The 17,410-nt window shown below is 44.2% G+C and overlaps 1 protein-coding gene, 1 long non-coding RNA gene and 1 pseudogene across 3 annotated transcripts in view; 2 read left to right on the forward strand and 1 right to left on the reverse strand.

The window, feature by feature from the left end:
• Positions 1–206, reverse strand: part of Raly (RALY heterogeneous nuclear ribonucleoprotein) — an 82,035-nt gene extending 81,829 nt beyond the window's left edge. Inside the window, exon 1 of one of the 2 annotated variants that reach the window (XM_063248500.1) lies at positions 186–206. The gene's annotated coding sequence lies outside the window, so the exon portion shown is untranslated. The remainder of the gene's footprint in view (positions 1–185) is intronic. The other variant, XM_063248499.1, reaches the window with a different exon arrangement.
• A 128-nt stretch (positions 207–334) lies between these two features.
• LOC111756168 (uncharacterized) lies at positions 335–2,394 on the forward strand. Its single transcript, XR_002790641.2, has 2 exons — positions 335–712; positions 2,064–2,394. It is a non-coding gene; the product is annotated as an uncharacterized LOC111756168 (long non-coding RNA).
• Positions 2,395–12,152: 9,758 nt separating this feature from the next.
• Positions 12,153–12,277, forward strand: LOC111756215 (small nucleolar RNA SNORA2/SNORA34 family; annotated as a pseudogene).
• Positions 12,278–17,410: the final 5,133 nt, after the last annotated feature.

A 17,410-nucleotide genomic window follows, 5' to 3' on the forward strand; every position in this document is an offset into this window, starting at 1 on the left:
CCGCAGCCGCTAGTCCTTCCCTTGGCCAACACCACTCAGGTGCGCAGGGGTGGGGGCGCCAGAAGCAGCTTCCCTCGGGTCGGCCCCGCCTATCCTCCGGCCCCTGACTTTCTCCCTACCTGGCCTGTCTCTCCAGGAAAGGACACAGTGACACAAGCACAAGGAGTCCTCAGCCCCTTCCTTACCCAGCTCGGCTTCCCAAGTGCGTGAGCTCTCCCCACCCCCCGAGCCTGGTTTTGGAAAGGTCCAGAGCTTCGGCGCGAGAAGGAGGAGGAGGGGGCTGGGGCGGGGTCTGGAAGGAGGGGGCCAGCGGGGAGAGGCGGGGCTAGAGGAGGGATGAGCGTCACACCAATAGGAGCGAGGGGGCAGGGCGGATGAGAGGGTGGTGATGCAAAAAAGAAAGACGCTGGACAGGTGTGGAAGACGGCTTAGGCCTCAGAGATCTGGGAGCAGGAGCAGCGCTCGAAACAAGGCGGGATGTGGGCGGGGCTAAAGGTAGAACGTGCCTGGAGGAGGCGGACCCGGAAGCACAGTAGGGGGGCGTCCAGGATAGCCACTCTGGGGAGGAGCCGGAAGGAGGCGTGCCCTAAATTTGGCCCTGGTGGGTGGTGCTTGAGATGGGAGAGGCCTGAAACCAGCACCCAGAGCTGTATTCTAGGAGTCGTGCCAGAGCGATCCGGAAGAGGCGAAAAGTACCCGCATTTTGAGCTGGGTGAGGATCTTTCCTGGCTGCTAAAGCGGGGACTAAGCAGAGGCTGAGGTGAGGGTGGTCTGGGCGGGAGGTACCACTCTTCCAAAAAACATAATAAGATTGATTACATTCAAGTAGCTTTACCTCTCTGGGACGCAGATGTCTTATTTGTTGATCTTGGTAGTGGACCTCCCACATAAAATTTCTCCTGTTGGAATTTTACACTTGAATCCAGGCTTCAGGGTCTCCCAACTATCACCAGCTCATGGGTTCTTGTTGTTAGTAATAATGGAAGTAAAAACTAAAGCACAAATTCACAGGAAAAAGCTATAATTAGAAAGTAAGAGAAAATAATAAGGGACTTTAGTTGATGACGCTGACAGAGATCAAGCCAGGCCTCAACAAAGTAGAGTAAGAAAAATGGGAAAGAATACCAGCTGAGCAGCTGGAGAGGGAACCCTGTGATGAGGGGATCAGAATGGCCCACCGCAAAGGTAGGAGGCGCTGGGTGGCGGTGGGGCTGGGGGTCCGGTTGATCATCATCTCTATACCATTTCAGCTCTGGAATCCTCATGACTGAGGGAAGATTTGTTCCCATGAAAAGATTTTTTATGTTGTGGTTTCAGTCCTGTGGGGCTCTGGTTTTTCTGGAGTCAAGGTGGTAACAAGTTTAGGACCAATAGTGGAAGACTTCTGGGTGTAAAGAACCTATAAATGGGGCTGAGGATTTAGCTCAGCGTCATAAGCGTCTGCCTTGCAAGCGCGTGGTTGTGAGTTCGATCCCTGGTACCGGTAAAAAAAAAATAAATAAAATTTAAAAAATAAAAACCTATAAATTCCTTGTCTTTTTTTTTTCATCTTTCAGTACACTGAGATAAATTCCTTATTTTGGTATCCTCAGTCTTGAAGGGAGATGTAAATTCAGAGCTAATCAACCTTTAGCCAACTTTTAGGTAGACATTCCCTAAATGACTAACATACCTATATGAAAAATTAAGAGATTTGACCTAAGCTTTAAGATAACAAAGCATACAAAATAAAGGGCAAGCTTCTTTCTGCTTTTAGTTACCTATTATGCATCTATAGGCCTAAGTGAAGAGTCAATTTTTAACAAAAATGGCTTTTAAGTACCCTAGAAGAAAATACAAATTGTGCTTTTAATGAATAACAAGCTAAGTGCCCAAGAGTCTCTTCATCCTGTTCTATAGCAGTCTCTTTCTCCCTTCCCCGCCCCCCACCACGTGCACACTTCTCCAAAATAGCCAGGAGATCTGCTGAGAGGAGGACAGGAGTACCACTGTCAGCTGTCAAGTTTTCCACTCCTCTTCCCACCTGTGATTTCATGATTGTATTCTTCATGTCTTTCCCCTAGAATCTGCCTGAGAGAATTCCCAATGCAACAGTTTCTACTGAGAGTGCTGTCTGTGACAGACCAGCAGTAATAACTACTCCTCTCTGGTTTGATGACCTCCATGTCCCACTTCAAAAGGAAGAGAAATAAAACCAGACAGATGATGACATTGGAGAGCAAAGCCTGGAATATTCTTCCCCCAAATCTCTGCCTAAATAGCACTTCTGAGAGTTCTTCCTTAAACACCCTGCCTAACAGTTTGGTCTCTTGTTCTGACATTTATTAGTCTATTTATGTGTTTTTTTTCTGTCTCTCCCAGTAGAGTGGATCCATGAATAGAAATATAAAGCTCCATGAGACTTTTTTTTTTCTTTTTCTTTTTTTCCATTCATGGCTTTCAGTGTAAACTTACGGCCTTCACACGGAACTACATCCCATCCTCAGCTATTTCTTTATTGTTAATTTTTGAGACGGGGTCTCAGTAAGTTGCCAAGTTGCACAGCCTGTGCTCTGACTTGTCATCTTCCTGCCTCAGGCTTCCAGAGTGCATGTCCAACAAGATCAGGAATTGGGGGGGGGGGGGGGCGATACAGGAAATCAAATTCAGGACCTTGTGCTTGACAGGTAGGGTGACCAGGGATTTTTGACAGTTGATTGTGTCGCCAAGTTCCCAAACATTCAGCAATAGCTGGCACATACCCCTTCAGTAAATTCTTGAATGAGTTAATCATTTAATGAACCCAGCCCCTAGCAACCTCTTCTGCTGTCTTTCTGGTCACTCCTCGCCGCTTTCCCTGTGCACGGCCTTATGACATTTGCTTGAAGACACCACAGTCATTTTCATTATTTGAATTGCCCCTGCCTGTCTGCTCACACACTTCCAGTTCATCCTTCAGCATTCAGCTCAGGAGCCACGTCCTCAGAGAAGCCTTCTCTCGCCTTCCTTCAGCCCCACCGTAGCCCCAGGTAGAGGCTCTCACCCTGTTTTGTTCATAGCCTCAGTTAGTAAATTTGTGTATGTAGGTGGTGTCCTATTGTCTGCTGGCACTGAGAATTATGTTCATGTTCTGCCAGGTTCTCTGTGACCTGCTGCCCTTCTGAACTGGTCCCCTATAACTTTGCTATTCTGCCCCAAAATCATTTTGTCCTCTTTCCTGTTCACTGTTAACAGGCCAAGCATACTGTTACTTCAGGGCCTTTATATTTGTTGTTTTCTCTGCCTCAGATTCTCCTCTTCCAGATATTCCTGTGGATCATTCCCCATCTTCATGTCTCAGCTCAAAGATTATTTCTCTGAGAAGCCTTCTCTGACCCACATTTAAATTAGCATACCACTTTGTGCTTCTCCATATCCATTCCTGCTGGATTTTTTTCTCGATGCCACCTGAAATATACTCACATGTATATTTATTATCTGTCCCATCCTCATCTTCCACTATAGTGTGATCTCTGCCAGGACACGACATTGTTTTGCTCGTTCCTCGTTCCTAAAACAGTAGGCCCTCATTTAATGTTTGCTGAATGATTGACTACAGATTCAACAGAGAAATGTCTAGAAGACTCTTGTCCAGAAAACTCCCTGAAGCTCATTGTATTAAGAGAAATGTTTCTAAAGAAATATGCTTTTATCAATAGCTAACCTTTATGGAGCTTTTGCTAGCTGCTGAGTGCTTTGCAAGCTTTTCTAGTTTCAACAACCTATGACAGACATACTGTTTATAATTCTTCTCATACGGATGAGGAAACTGTTTCACCAAGAGATAATTTACTGGGCTGGAGATTTAGTTCAGTGGCATAAGCGCCTGTCTGGCAAATGTGAGGTCATGAGTTCAATCCCCAGTACCCAAAACAAAAGAAAGAAAATTTACTGTTGTCATGTAGCTAGGAGATAGACTTTAACCTCAGAACCTGTTTACTAAATCACTATCCCACCTCCTAATTATTAAGAACCTGGGGCTGTTGTTCCAATAAAAGTGAAGAAAGAGAAAGAAATATTCTTTTATTTTCTGGGTAGTAGAGTATATTATGAGGCCTACAATTGCAGCCAAATTTTATTTTAGCTATCTTGAGAGAAGCTAGCTGGAAGACAAAACTTATTGAGATTTTGGAGCATGATAGGAAAATACTACAGAAAAGCTGAGCCAGTGACCTGATGAAGCCATTCCTGAAGTGTGACCCACCGCTGGACATGTAAACCAATACATCTTTATCATTTACTTGCAGGTTTTGTAACTTGTAGCTATTATGGTTTTGATCTAAAATATCCCACAAAATTCTCATGGGTGTGAAAGGTGACTAGATCATAGGATGCTGTACTCAACAGTGGATTCGTCCATTGGTGAGGTCAGTAGCTGAATGTGCTGTTAGAAGGTGGGGCCTGGTTGGAGATGGATCACTTGGGGGCATGACCTAGAAAGGTATATTCTTGTCCCCATTCCTCTCTTCTCTCTGCTTCCTGGTTGCCATGGGTTGAGCACCTTTTCCTCCACCATTTTGCCATTCTATTTCAACCATGTGGACTGAAACTGGGAACCAAAATAAACCTCTCCTCCTGTAAGTTGTGGGTGTTGGGTTCTGTGTCTCAATAATGGGAAAGTGACTAAGACTCTAAAACAAATGAGTAGGGCTCAACAGGTGGCGATACAAGTATACAAGTGCCTCACATTTTTATGGGAGGTTTGTTTACGGAACGCTGTGACATATTGCAGATAGAACAGCAAACATGAAGACAGGAATGTAAGAGGTAGGGGTTTCTGGAGAGTAATGTGTGAATTAGGGAAAATAAATGTAAATGTAAAGGACTAGAAATAGGAACTGATTTCTGTACTCAGTAAATGAGAAGCATTGAAAAGTTTTGAACAGAGTTGGCTTTAAAATTATAAAGTACCAAAATTTAAAGAACATTGTTAAAGGTTTCAACTGTTGTTTTATTGTTGTTTTTGTTTTTCTTTTTGGGTTTTTGAAACAAGGTCTCACTATGTAGTTTAGGCTGGCCTCAATCTCACTGTGTAGCCCAGACTGGTCTCAAATTCCCAACAGTCCACCTGCCTCAACCTCCTGAGTGCTAGGATTATAGATGTGTACCACCACACCTGATATTTCACTGCATTATTTATTTATTTGTCGTTTTGAATCAGGATCTCAGGATCAGTTCAGGCTGACCTTGAGCTTACTTTGTAGCCCAGGCTGGTCTTGAACTCACAATGATCCTCCTGCCTCAGTCAACTGCATTTTTAATCCTCTCATCCATCCTACAAAATTTTGTCCCCATTTCATGGTTAGGAAATGTGACATGGCCAGTGTCTTGCAGATAATAGAAGAAGGAGCCAGTATTGAACTCAGGACTATGTGAGCCCCAAAGCATACATTCAATTGTTTCCTTTCCCTTCCGCTGGACTTAATTCTGCCCTCAGAACTCACCCTCAGTGGGCACATCCCTCTTGAGAGATTTGACAATGATATTTGTAGAGCTACCTGTGCTAGGATTAGAAAAATGAATTCAAGAAACAGAAGAGTAGAGAGACACACTAGCTATCTTTTTTAAAGGCAAAGAATGAAGGCTGTTCCAAGAAAACCAGGTCCCATTGTGTGAGAACTGGCTTCCAGTACTGTGAGACCAAAGAGAAAGGGAGACAGATCCATGATTGTACAGAATGGAATTTACCGTGGGTCTTAAGTACAGAAGCAGAGTTAAAGGTAAACAACCAGTGTATCCCCATGATTTGAGTCAGACAAAGCTGGTTTATAGAGTAAAAAGGACAAAAGTGATTTTTATCCACACCAGAATGTATCTGGTTTATTTCAAACTAATATCAAGACAAGGATATTCCTGGCATTGATGGCACCATGATCAGGTAATAAAGCCCCACATACCACTCAGATAGTTTTGCTTATTTATAGTATGCTGAGAAACTGCAGGGAAAACAGGTGAGGGTTATTAAGGGTAGTCATGGCAGTTACCACTCACGATGGCTACAGGAAGGGCTGGAGGAAGAATAATGGCTTTTGATAGCATATTTGCATAATAGGCACAAAGCCTTGGGTTCAGTCCCCAGCCCAACTCATACCCAGAGGCTGCAGTCATATTGAGCTGGATCCCTACAACAGCAGGTGAAAAAGAAGAAGGCAAATGAATGAAAAGGGAGCAGATAAAATAGGGGGAACTAATAGCACAGGTAGAAGAATGTTAAAAGGAAAAAGACACGGGCTTCTCAGTAGAACAGGGATTACCAAATCAGGTGGCCATAGAGGTGGGTAGTTACCCTAAATGAGCAAAGTTTGCCAGATGTTAAGACCATAGAGAGGGACTATGGCAACCTGGGAGACTGTGACCTTTCCAAAAGGGAGTAGAGTTCCCAGTGTTAGCAGTGACAGATTTGAAATGGCAAACAATCTCTAAATCCAATTTTTATATGACATTGTTTGGTTTTTAAAAACTGGCAATTAATTTAAATTTTAAGAGGAAAAAAAGCAGGGTATAAACCAAAAAAGACAGGTGTTTTAAGGCTGGGTTTGGCCTGTGGACTAACAGTTTGCTCTTTCCTATAGATTTAAGTTCAAACCCTACTTCACTACTTAACAGCTATGTGATTATGAACAAAATTACTTCATTCCTCAAATCCCAGGTCCTTATCTGCTAAATAAGGATAATTAATTCATAGCATTGCTGTAAAAATTTTTTAATATAAGATAAACAGATATGAAGCATTTAACATAGTGCTTAAATAGAGCAGTCAAAAACACTTTTATTATTGTTTTGGAAGCCGTTTTTCTTCCTCCAATAACCTATAAAATCATGAACTGTCAGAATTCTAGGACATCTTGTCCGGGGTTTTTGAAACTTTTAAGCTATAGAATCCTCATAAGCAAGAACTTCTACAGAAAGGTGATACATAAAATAAGGGAGAGGAGGCAACCATGCTTGAAGTGAGGAACAGGAACCCAGGATCCTTGCTACTGAGCTTCCTCACCCTGCTGCAAACCACACTCCTTGAGCAGTGGGCCCTCCACAGAATCTCAGGGTATCAAGGAATATAGTTTAGGATCACATTCTTTTCCAGGTCTGTTTTACACAAAGGGAAACTGAGGCTTATAAAGATACAGAGATTTGCTTAAGGTTCTGTAGGAAGTCTGTGGTAAGAAGGAATAATTGTCTCCCACGCTAATAATGTCCTTTCCACTGAGGGTGGCACTTCTTCCTTCATGCTCTTCCCTCTCTTTCCTCTTCCCTGGCTGGGAGGAGGAGTAGCCTTCCTGATTGCTTCGAAGCTGCAGGGAATAGCCAGGGTTCTGTTGCATATTTGAAAAAGGACAGGGAGAGAGAAGGTAGCAGGGGAGAAAGAGGAGGAAGCAGGAAGACTCAGGAAGCTCCCAGAACTGATGATGAGGCTCAGAAAGAGACTTGAATGAGAGCAGACATCTTTCTCCTACTCTCTGTGCGCACTTTTCACTTCAGGGCTGAACACTTGGCTGCAGCAACTGTCACCACTTAAGCTTTTCAGCTGCTCCATCAGAGGCTGCTCTTAGTTCTAAGGACACAGTTTTAGGGAGGGACATTGGTCCAACATAAATAGGTGTCCATCCACCCATTTATGGCTGGAAGGCCAGCTATGGCTAGAAGGCCAGCTACTCTAACTTGCCCAGCTTAAGTGAAATACCACTCTTTGGGTTTGGTTTGGTTTTTGGTTTTTGGTTTGGGGGGGCGTTTCTTTTGGTGCTGGAAGTTGAACGCAAGACCTTTGCACTAAGGTACATCACCAGACCTTTTTTTCTATTTTGAGACAGAGTTTACTAAATTACTCAGTTGCCCAGGCTGGGCTCAAACTTGCAACTCTCCTCCCTCAGCCTCCCATGTGTTACGAATACAGGCGTGCGCCACCACATCCAGCTGTGATATAGACTCTCTAACCAGTCATTGTGCATGGGGAGATGGGAAATCTAAAGAGAACTTGGCAGCCCAGTTGGAACCACATCATCCAACCAGGGGAAAGAACTTTTCTGATGAATGAAGTTCATGGTTCTGGGCAGATTAAATAATAGACTTTGTATTACACCTACATAGAGTCACCCCTACTAATGCATCACTCACTGCCCCCCAGCTCTCACCATTCCTCCTCTTCTCAGAAGTCTTCAGTGGCTCCCATTGCCATGCCAACAGCATGGATCAAAAACTCAGATGCCTACAGGGGCCAGAAGGCAGGTTAAGAGTGAGACAACAGGCGGGTGGTCGGCACTTGGTGAGCCAGAGAGTGTGTGCCACATAGATAAAAGACAGCTAACCAGCTGTTGCTAGGACCCGGGTGCTAAGATGAAGGACTTTTCAAGAGAACCCCCAAATCTGGATTTTCATGTAAAATCTTCCAAATTTTAAATACTGGCTCAAAAAAATTTTTTTGGCCTTTTTGAGACAGGGTTTTACTATGCTGTTCAGGCTGGCCTTTCACTCATGTTGTAGGCCAGGCTGGCCTCGAACTCACAGTGACCCTCCTGACTCAGGCCTCCTAAGTGCTGGGATTACAGGCATGTGACACCATGCCCAGCTTTGGCTCAACTATTTTAAAATAACTCTGTGTAAGCCAAATAAAGTATTTCTTGAGGCCAATTATTGTAGGGTGTGGCCTAAAAATTTGTGATCTTTAGTCTTTTGGGTTAAAGCCTATAATTAGACAGACAGCTTTGGGGTCTGTTTTAATTTTCTGTTGCTATAGAATAAGCCATCACAAAGTTCAGTTGGCTGGAGAAAGCTTCCTCCCATCTCTCATGCTCCAAGATTTCTTTTTTTTAGGATCAGGTACCAATGGTGTCTTCTCCTTGACGCTTACCTTGCCTTCCCTGCCACACACATGACCACTGGCTAAGTCTAAATGAGAGGTCTTGCCCTGCTAACTTGTTTGCCCTTTATAAGTAGAGTGGACTGGGGATTTAGCTCAGCGGCATAAGCACCTGCCTTGCAAGCAGGCGGTCATGAGTTCGATCCCCAGTACCGATAAAAAAAAAAAAAAAATAACAAACCATTAGAGCACATATGCAGTTTGCCTAGAACCAAGGTCTGTCTGATCCATCTTAGTAGCCTTCCCACACAGTCACACAGGAAGTTCCCACAGGCACTGTCAGGTTGGATCCAACTGAACTCACCCTTGGAGGTAGAGTGTGACATGCCCATTTTATAAATAGAGAAATGAGGCCTGCAGAGGGAATTCATACACTGTGCACACAGAATTGCCCATCAAAGTGTTGCAGAATAGGGAAGGAACCTGGCAATTTGACTGCTTATTAGAGTGCTGGTTAAACTCTGTTTGACCTTTATCAGTGTGAATGTCTGGGACTTGCATGGAAGACATTTCTCATTTCAGAGGCATCCTAGCAAGTCTTAACCAGCAGCCTGAACCTCCCCAGCGTTCAAGAATTGATGACACTAGAGCCAGAAATCCAATGAACAAGCTTCAGTTCAAACCCTAACTTTGCCACTTGTGGGATAAGTTCCTCAAGCTCTGTGACCCCAATTTCCTCTCTGGAAAGTGGGCATAAATTACATTTATTTTGAAAGTTATGTGAAGACTAGAAATAGTGTGTGTAGTACTTCCCAATACAAAGAAAGTGCTTAGAAAATAGTAAGCTTCTACAGTCCTTGTTATTAATAATGAAAATGAAAAAAAAAACCAACACTTCTGACTTTACAGAGGGGAGAAAATCATTCCTGAGGCTCTTGAAAAACACAAATCCATGTTTTTTCTTGAACAGGTTCTTTTACTAGAAAGGAAAAACAAAAAGAGGGATGAACAAGGAAGGAAAGAAGGGAGAAAGTTTGGCAGGTAGTGTTGGTCTCCAGCTCTCCCTGAGCCTTGCTCAGCCACTCTCACCCAAATCTCTGGTCCGTCGCTCTGCCATTCTGAGCTTAGGCCATGCACACACCTGTTGGCAGGAGACCGTCATCTCAACTGGAAGCGAAGGAAATGCATGTGGCAGAAGCAGGGAACCCTCAGGACAACAACAGTGCACAGGCCCAGACTGATGGCTGAGGCCTCGTAGTTATGGGAGAAACTCTCCTAAGTCAAGCAAGGTGTGTCTCATTCCTGCTGGCTCAGTCCTCAGAGCCCTTGCTCTCCTCTCTGCTCGCCACTGGGTCTCCACATTAGTTTTTATCAAACCAAAAAACAAGCTGGCATCTTTGAAGTGTAGACTTCATTAAGCAGGGCGCAAATGATTCCACATCTTCCCTCCCAATGCCTCCCTCACCAGGGCCTTCCAGCCTCCTAACAAGAGGGGGCACTGCCTCCCACTTCCCAGTGACCTTCTGCCCCCTCATTGCATCCACAAGTGACATTGCTGAGATCAGAGGCATCGGCGTTAATTGAAATTGACATTAAGGGTTGACTTGCTCAAGCAGAAGCACATTAGAAGAAATATAAACGAGGAAGGCATTGCATCTGTGGCATTTGTTTTAATGAGGAAAATCATTTCTGAAGCATCTTATTCAAAAAGGATTGAGTGCTTGAGAAATGAGAAATAACATGCAGCCTTCTACCCTTGCTCTGCTCCAGTGATCAGAAGACTCGCAGTCACCTCCACAGACTTCCTGATCAATCTTGCTTCATCCTGGTCTCCCAGGTATATTTCTGAAGATGTCACCCATCACACTCCCATACATTTTCTCCACTTGCTTCTCCAGATCTGCTTTTCCATGTCATTGTAAGAATTTGTGACCATAGGGGCTGGGGATTTAGCTCAGCGGCATAAGCACCTGCCTTGCAAGCAGGCGGTCGTGAGTTCGATCCCTAGTATCGATAAAAAGTTAAAAAAAAAAAAAAAAAAAGAGCAAAGAATTTGTGGCCAGATGTTGATCCTAGTTGTTCTTGTTTGCTGTCCCCTAGAAATACTTGACCAGGTAGTTATCTGAAAACTTCTCAGTTTTCATATCAGGCCTGGCCAATCAGGACATTCCACCCCCTTGCCTACCATGCAATCCTTCTCCCTGCATGGACAACCAAACCAATCATTTTGGTTGGTCCCATGGGTTGAAACCTGATCTAGTCTCTGAAAGTCTGGTTGGGCCAAGCAAAGCTGCAAAACTGCGAAGCAAAGGTGAAGACAGATATGGGCAGGTTCTCCAGGAGACAGTTCAGAGTGCAGACTCAAGGACTATTAAATTTTACTCAGCTGTGAAGGCGCAGTCTCCCTTTCTCTAGCCTTTGATCAGACACCCTGAGAACAATAGTGGTATGAGAACAATGGTGGCCAAGAAAGCATGCTTCCAGGGGTCCACACTCTTCTGTGCCCTCCTGCAAGTAGACTTGGAGCTTGGCCACGTGAGGTGCCCTCAGCAAGCATAGGACCTCAGCGCGACCTGAGCACGCATGACGCAAGCAGAGGCTTGATAAAGGCCTGCACAGCAAGTCTTGCCCTCTTGGAGTGCTCATTCCTGGGACACAGTAACAACTATGTAGAAAATCTAGGTGCCTGGCTGCAGAGAGTATATTGGGAAAAGGCCCAAAGCTACTGCAGGAGAGTCAGAAGCCAACTTTCCAGCCGAGCAGCTGAGTGCCACCATGAGAGTGATCAGCAGCAAGGTCAGTAAAAAAACTGCCCACCTGAGCCCAGTCTAGACTGAACATCATGAGCAAGGGTTGCTATTTGAAACCACTAAGTTTGAGGGCATTTTGTTACATAACAAGAACAGCAATCACGTCCCATGATGTTTCCTAGCCACAGGGGATTCTCACAGCCCTTTCAGTCCTCAGAGAGTGGAATTTTTTTTTAACTCCATCACACTACTTTTATTTTTGCACGTTGCCTCTCAGTTGTCCACAACCATGTTGACATTATGTAGTTGTAATTCATGTGTGTAATTTTTTTTTCTTTTTTTGTAATTGAGAGTGGGATTGTTACTACTCCCATTTTTATAAATGAAGGCAGCTGAGAGCCCAGAGTGGAACAAAATTAACACCCACTAAGTACTTACTGTGCTTGAGTGTAGTGGTACACACCTGTAATCCCAGAACAATCTCGGGAAGCCGAGACAAAAGGACCCTAAATTCCATCTCAGCCTGGATGATTTAGCAACTTACAAGATCCTGTCTCCAAAACAAAAAAGGGACTAAGGATAAAGTTTAGCTGGCCCTGAATCAAGGCCGGCAGCTTCCTGACACTGTTGGTTTCAAGCAAGAGCCTAAAGAGATGTCTTTCTATAGTCTGTTGGCCATTTCAGAATGTGGTCAATTCATTAGAAAAAAACAGCTTGAAGCAACCCCTCCCACTCTGGTGAGCAGCTGTGAGTGTAGCAGGCTACAGCAGCCCAGGATGAGAGCCACTGGTGTTTACTGGATCCTGTGCCATGCTGGGACCTGGAGGGCCGGGAAACCAAGCAACCCCTCTTCCCGGCCTATCTTGTTTGGTTGAACTTAAATATACATGAAAGTATGGACAGCTATTTTGAAGAGAACGAGAGACCCCACAACAGCCATTAGTGACTTCCCTATTGTCTGGATTTGAAGACCTAAAATGCCTTCCTCATTCTGTTCAGATCAGTTTTATACTGTGTTGTCTTGTATGAATTCTCTGTATGTGAAGACATGGACAACTATTTGGAAGAAAACAAGAGACAATATGATAGACAGTGAAGATCTCAGATCGTCTAGCTTTGAAACTTATATCTCTTACATTGCTTTCTTATATCCTATTTTGTTCTGTTTTGTTGTATGTAATTTTACCCCCTTTAAAATAAAAAAAATTTTTAAAAAGGATATAGTTTAGTACAAAGGCCCTAGGTTCAATCCCCAGTGCTGCCATCCACAAAAATCACCTACTGTGGGCTACACATACAGAAGACATTTTACAGCAGCTGGCCCAAACCCTTTAATGGCTCTGCCTCTTATAAGCTTTGTATCCCTGGGCCAGTCCTTAGCCTCTCCTAGCCTCAGTTTACACACTTCTAACAGAAATCATCTTTCAGTCTTTCAAGGCTTTCATATGCATTAAATTGGGAAATTTATGATGTGGAAGGTACTTGAAGTTGGCTACCTGTCAATTGTTTACATGGCCTCCCTCCCATGAAGGCTGGGTGGATGGCCTATGCTCTCTAGAAGATAAGATTGACCATATGACAAAGTTCTGGCTAGTGATATACAAGTGGAAGTTGCTTGGTATTCTCAGAAAAGGTTTTGTTTGTTTGTCTGAGTGACAAACTCAACTGTCATTATTTAGCTTTTTGCACTTTCTTCTCCATCCTCCATCCTGCCCCTCTGTTCCCCATGTCCTACCTGGAAAACAGAGCTACAGCAGCCATCTTGAAACCTTGAAGACAACAACTTACTTGATAAGGATGTCAAAGCAGAAATAAAGAGCCTAGGTTTTTCAGACTTCTTGCTACATAACATAAACAAAGTCTCCTGTGTTCGTACTGTTACTTTTGCTTCTTGCTGCTAAGCACATTTCTGACTCAGACGGCATAATATCTGGTTTGAGAAAAGACTCAATATATATTAGCTATTGTTACTTGGCCTGTGTTGTCTTTTATAATCATAAACACTTATTCTGTGCATATACTATGCTCAGTTCAGAAGGAAGAAAAGTTGGGCTTCTTCCCAGGACAGATGGGTTGTCACAGAAACCATTCTGTCACACGCACCATTCAGAGGTGGTGCCATTCTAAACGTTTTCATATGGTAACTTGCTTAATCCCCACAGCAATTCATAAGAAAAGGCTATTACTGTTTCCATTTAGATGAGGAAACAGAGTCAGAGAGGTTAGTCATACAACTAACAAGCAGCAGATTCGGGATTCAAATTCAGCAGCCTTTTAAGATAGTGTGAGATTTTATTTGTGTGTGTGTGAATTATAAGTAAAAGGCTACAGCCAGATATAGTGGTGCATGCCCTCAGAAGTCTAAGGCAAGAGGATTACAAGTTCAAGGCCAGCCTGAGTAATTTAGTGAGATTCTGAGTCAAAATAAATGAAAAGAGCTGAGAACGTAGCTCACTGGTAGAACCTGTGCTTAGAGTGTGTGAGGCCTTGAGTTCAAACTCTAGTATGATGGGGTGTGGGGAAGATAAAAAAGAGAGAGAGGCTCACAGAGGTTAAATAACTCAAAGCCACACAGGTAGGAAGAGGTGGTAGGCCCAGGAGCACTGGCAGACTCCAGAGCCTCATCATTAGGGAAACCCTCATGGTGGAGGGCTGCATAGTCCAGCAGCGTTGAAGAGTCGTACATCTGCACCACGAGAAAGGCCATGACTAGAGAAAAGCCAACAGCCACACTCAAAGCTGTTGCCCTGTGCGGATAAATGAATTCAGCACTTAGAGAGGAAAAGTGACACTGCTCAAGGTCAACCAGAAGACAGGGGCCTGGCATCCAGCTCTTTTCCATGACTGTGGAGACAGAAGGATGGAGGTGCACAGTGCATCCTTGATCATAATGTGCCTTGGACACCAGTGCTGCTGCCCAGCTCTGGATGGAGCTGTGATAAACTTAACTAAAACCAAACGACTTAGATCTTGGGAGGGAAGAGGCCCCTGGTAGGGAAACACAGAGTGGAAATACAACATTTTTTCACATCGTTTATGTGCCCAGCACAGTGCTGCATGCTCCAGACATGGCAGTGATTAAACCAGATAAAGGTGCTGGTCCTGGTGGAGGTTATATTTGTTGGGGGATTAAACTACCCTCTACAGGGGCTGGGGTATTTAGCTCAGTGGCACAAATTCCTGCCTTGCAAGTGTAAGGTTGTGGGTTTGGTACCTGGTACCAAAAATAAATAAACAAACTACCCTTGAAAACTTGTATGTACAAAAGAATTCTATGTACTTTATTTTCTATAAGTGACAAATTCTTTCTTATTCCTTATTTTCTTTTACTGACAGAGAAGAATATAAACCTGATTATTAACTGTAACCCAATTGTTTCCAGTTTCAAGCATGTAGGTAAATGTTTTGTACCTTTTTCTAGACTTGGTACTGGAGATGAAACCCAAGGTCTTGTGCTTGTTTAGGATGAGCCACTAAGCTGTACTCTAGCCCCTGTTGAGTCATCTTATTGTGTCTCCAACCCCCTCCTCTACTCAGGTTGATGTGTGAATGTCAACTGGTCCCCATGGGGATCCTTGCACTGTCATCTGGGAAGGTTATCTGAGGTGGCGGGTATACTCATATGTGGACCACCTCATGGTGGGGTGGAGAGACTCAGCATACCGTGGCTCAGAGGAATGAAAATCCATCTGTTGCTCACTGTCAATTCCCTGCCTCTACCTCCTCAGCACTACAAAGACAATGACTGCAGCTGTGCCCCTGCTGAGCTCCTGGCCACAGTTGCAAGCTTGGCTCTCACTGGACAAGATAGAAGGACAGGAGATGTAATGCCAACAGAAATATCTGTCAGCCAGTGACAGGTGGGGAATTGACAGTGACCCCGCGTCCTTTCCCGTCACATGGGGATAACTCAGAGGAGTGTTTTTGACTGTCCTCAGAGCCCCTGGTGGAACTAAGCCCCAGATGTCCACAACAGCAAATTACTTTCTTTCCCCATCTCACTCCCTTCCTACACTGTGTTCCTGGAATCATCCCCTAAATAAACTACATAGCCTCAAATTTTGTCCCAAGATGTATATTTGAGAGAATCTTGAGACACCATTTAATCTTTTTAAAATGTCATGTCCATTATATATTCTATTGGAAAGTGACCAACAATAAACTCATATGGTAGAAACTTCTTTATTTTGTATAATCAAAACAGATATTCAGTCTGCGAATCAAAAATGTTAGTTCATATCTCTTGGAAGACTCAGATGGGAGGATTACAAGTTCAAGCCCAGCTTGGACAACTTGGTGAGTTAGCAAGACCCTATCTCAAAACAAAGAGCTTTTTAAAGGGCTGGGATATGATTCAGTGTAGAGATGCCGAGTTCAGGGTTACAGCTCAGGAGGCATAAGTGCCTGCTTGGCAAACACAAGGTCCTAAGTTTGATTCCTGGTTTAAAAAAAAGTGCTGAGTTCAATCCCCAGCACCACAAAAAAATTATGATAACATGTGATATATGCATTTTAATTGAAAATAAATATGTGGTTAGGTGTCAATATTTTGACAAAGGGCCAATTTTCAGAAAATTCCACATTGTTCCCTAAGGCTTTGGGTGAGTTAAAATACACTTGAAGAAGAGGTGAGGGTTGGAAGGCTGAGGCAGGAAGATCTCAAGTTCAAGTGCTGCTTAGGCAACTTAGCAAGAGCCTGTCTCAAACGTTAAAAATGGGGTGGTGCAGGGACGAGGGATGTAGTTCAGTGTTAAGAGTACCTGAGTTCAATTCCTAGAACTGAAAGAAAGAAGGAAAAGAAAAAAAAGGATGAGAAGAAAGAGGAAAAGCAGGAGAAGATGGAGAAGAAGAAGAGTAGGAGGATAAGGAGGAAACAAGGGGCCAGAGAGATGACAGAAGGGAATTGCTCAATGCCATGGCAGGGCCAGTTCCAGAACTCAGGCCTGGGAAATCCCAGCCCTCATATCAAGGTCAAATTGTCCCAAGACTTAGAGTCACAGCAGAAAGTGAAGCTGGTCAGGAACCAGCCCTCCCAGGGGTACAGGGACAGGAGATGACCAGAGAGATGGGCAGCTGCTGCCTGCCTATTTCATACCTGAGGAGAGCTCTCCTGGCAGCATTTAATGCAGCCCACTCACTGACCCAAGGGACCAAACCCAGATGACTGCCAAGGACAGTACGAGAGGGAGCTGCCTCTCTGAGTGGAGTTGGCAAGATCACCAGATGCCAGCATGGGAGGGATTTCCAGATAACTCCCTCCCACCCCAGTGGGCAGAGGGGCCTCCCAAGGTGCAGACTGGGGAAAGACTGCCTCCCCACCCGGTAGCTTTCTGAGGAGCTCTACAGTTAGTTCATACACATTGAATTGACTTAATTCATGGTTCCCAGTGATTTCTCCAGCAGCCAACTTTATTCTGCAGTGATCAGTCCAGGCCATGAACATGTGACTGAGCCCAGACCAATTAGAGACAATCCCTGGAGTTCTTTACACCAAAAGAAAGGAAGAAATGTTCATTAATACACTAGAAGTTACCAAAGCCAGAGGTGGTGATTCTGGAATTGCCTCTGCCCCAGGATAAAGCCCATCTGTGATAAGCAAGAATGGCTTCAACACGTGAACAGCAGTAGAAAAATATGACAAGCCTGATGGAAATTAGATAACTAAATACAAGCAGCCCTGAGATCAGTTCTACCCCACAAGGTCAATGGTTAAGTGGTATGAACCAGTAAATCCCCTTGTCTTGCTCAAACTAGCTGTGAGTGGGTGTCTATCACAGTCAGTGAAGAACTTGGGCTAATACAGTATCTCAGCAAAGGAGGAGGAGACTTCAGGTGGCCTCCCAGGCAG

Source organism: Cavia porcellus, unplaced genomic scaffold (genome assembly GCF_034190915.1).
Source record: "Cavia porcellus strain 051 isolate PalLab524CR breed Dunkin Hartley unplaced genomic scaffold, mCavPor4.1 scaffold_5, whole genome shotgun sequence".
Lineage (NCBI taxonomy): Eukaryota > Metazoa > Chordata > Mammalia > Rodentia > Caviidae > Cavia > Cavia porcellus.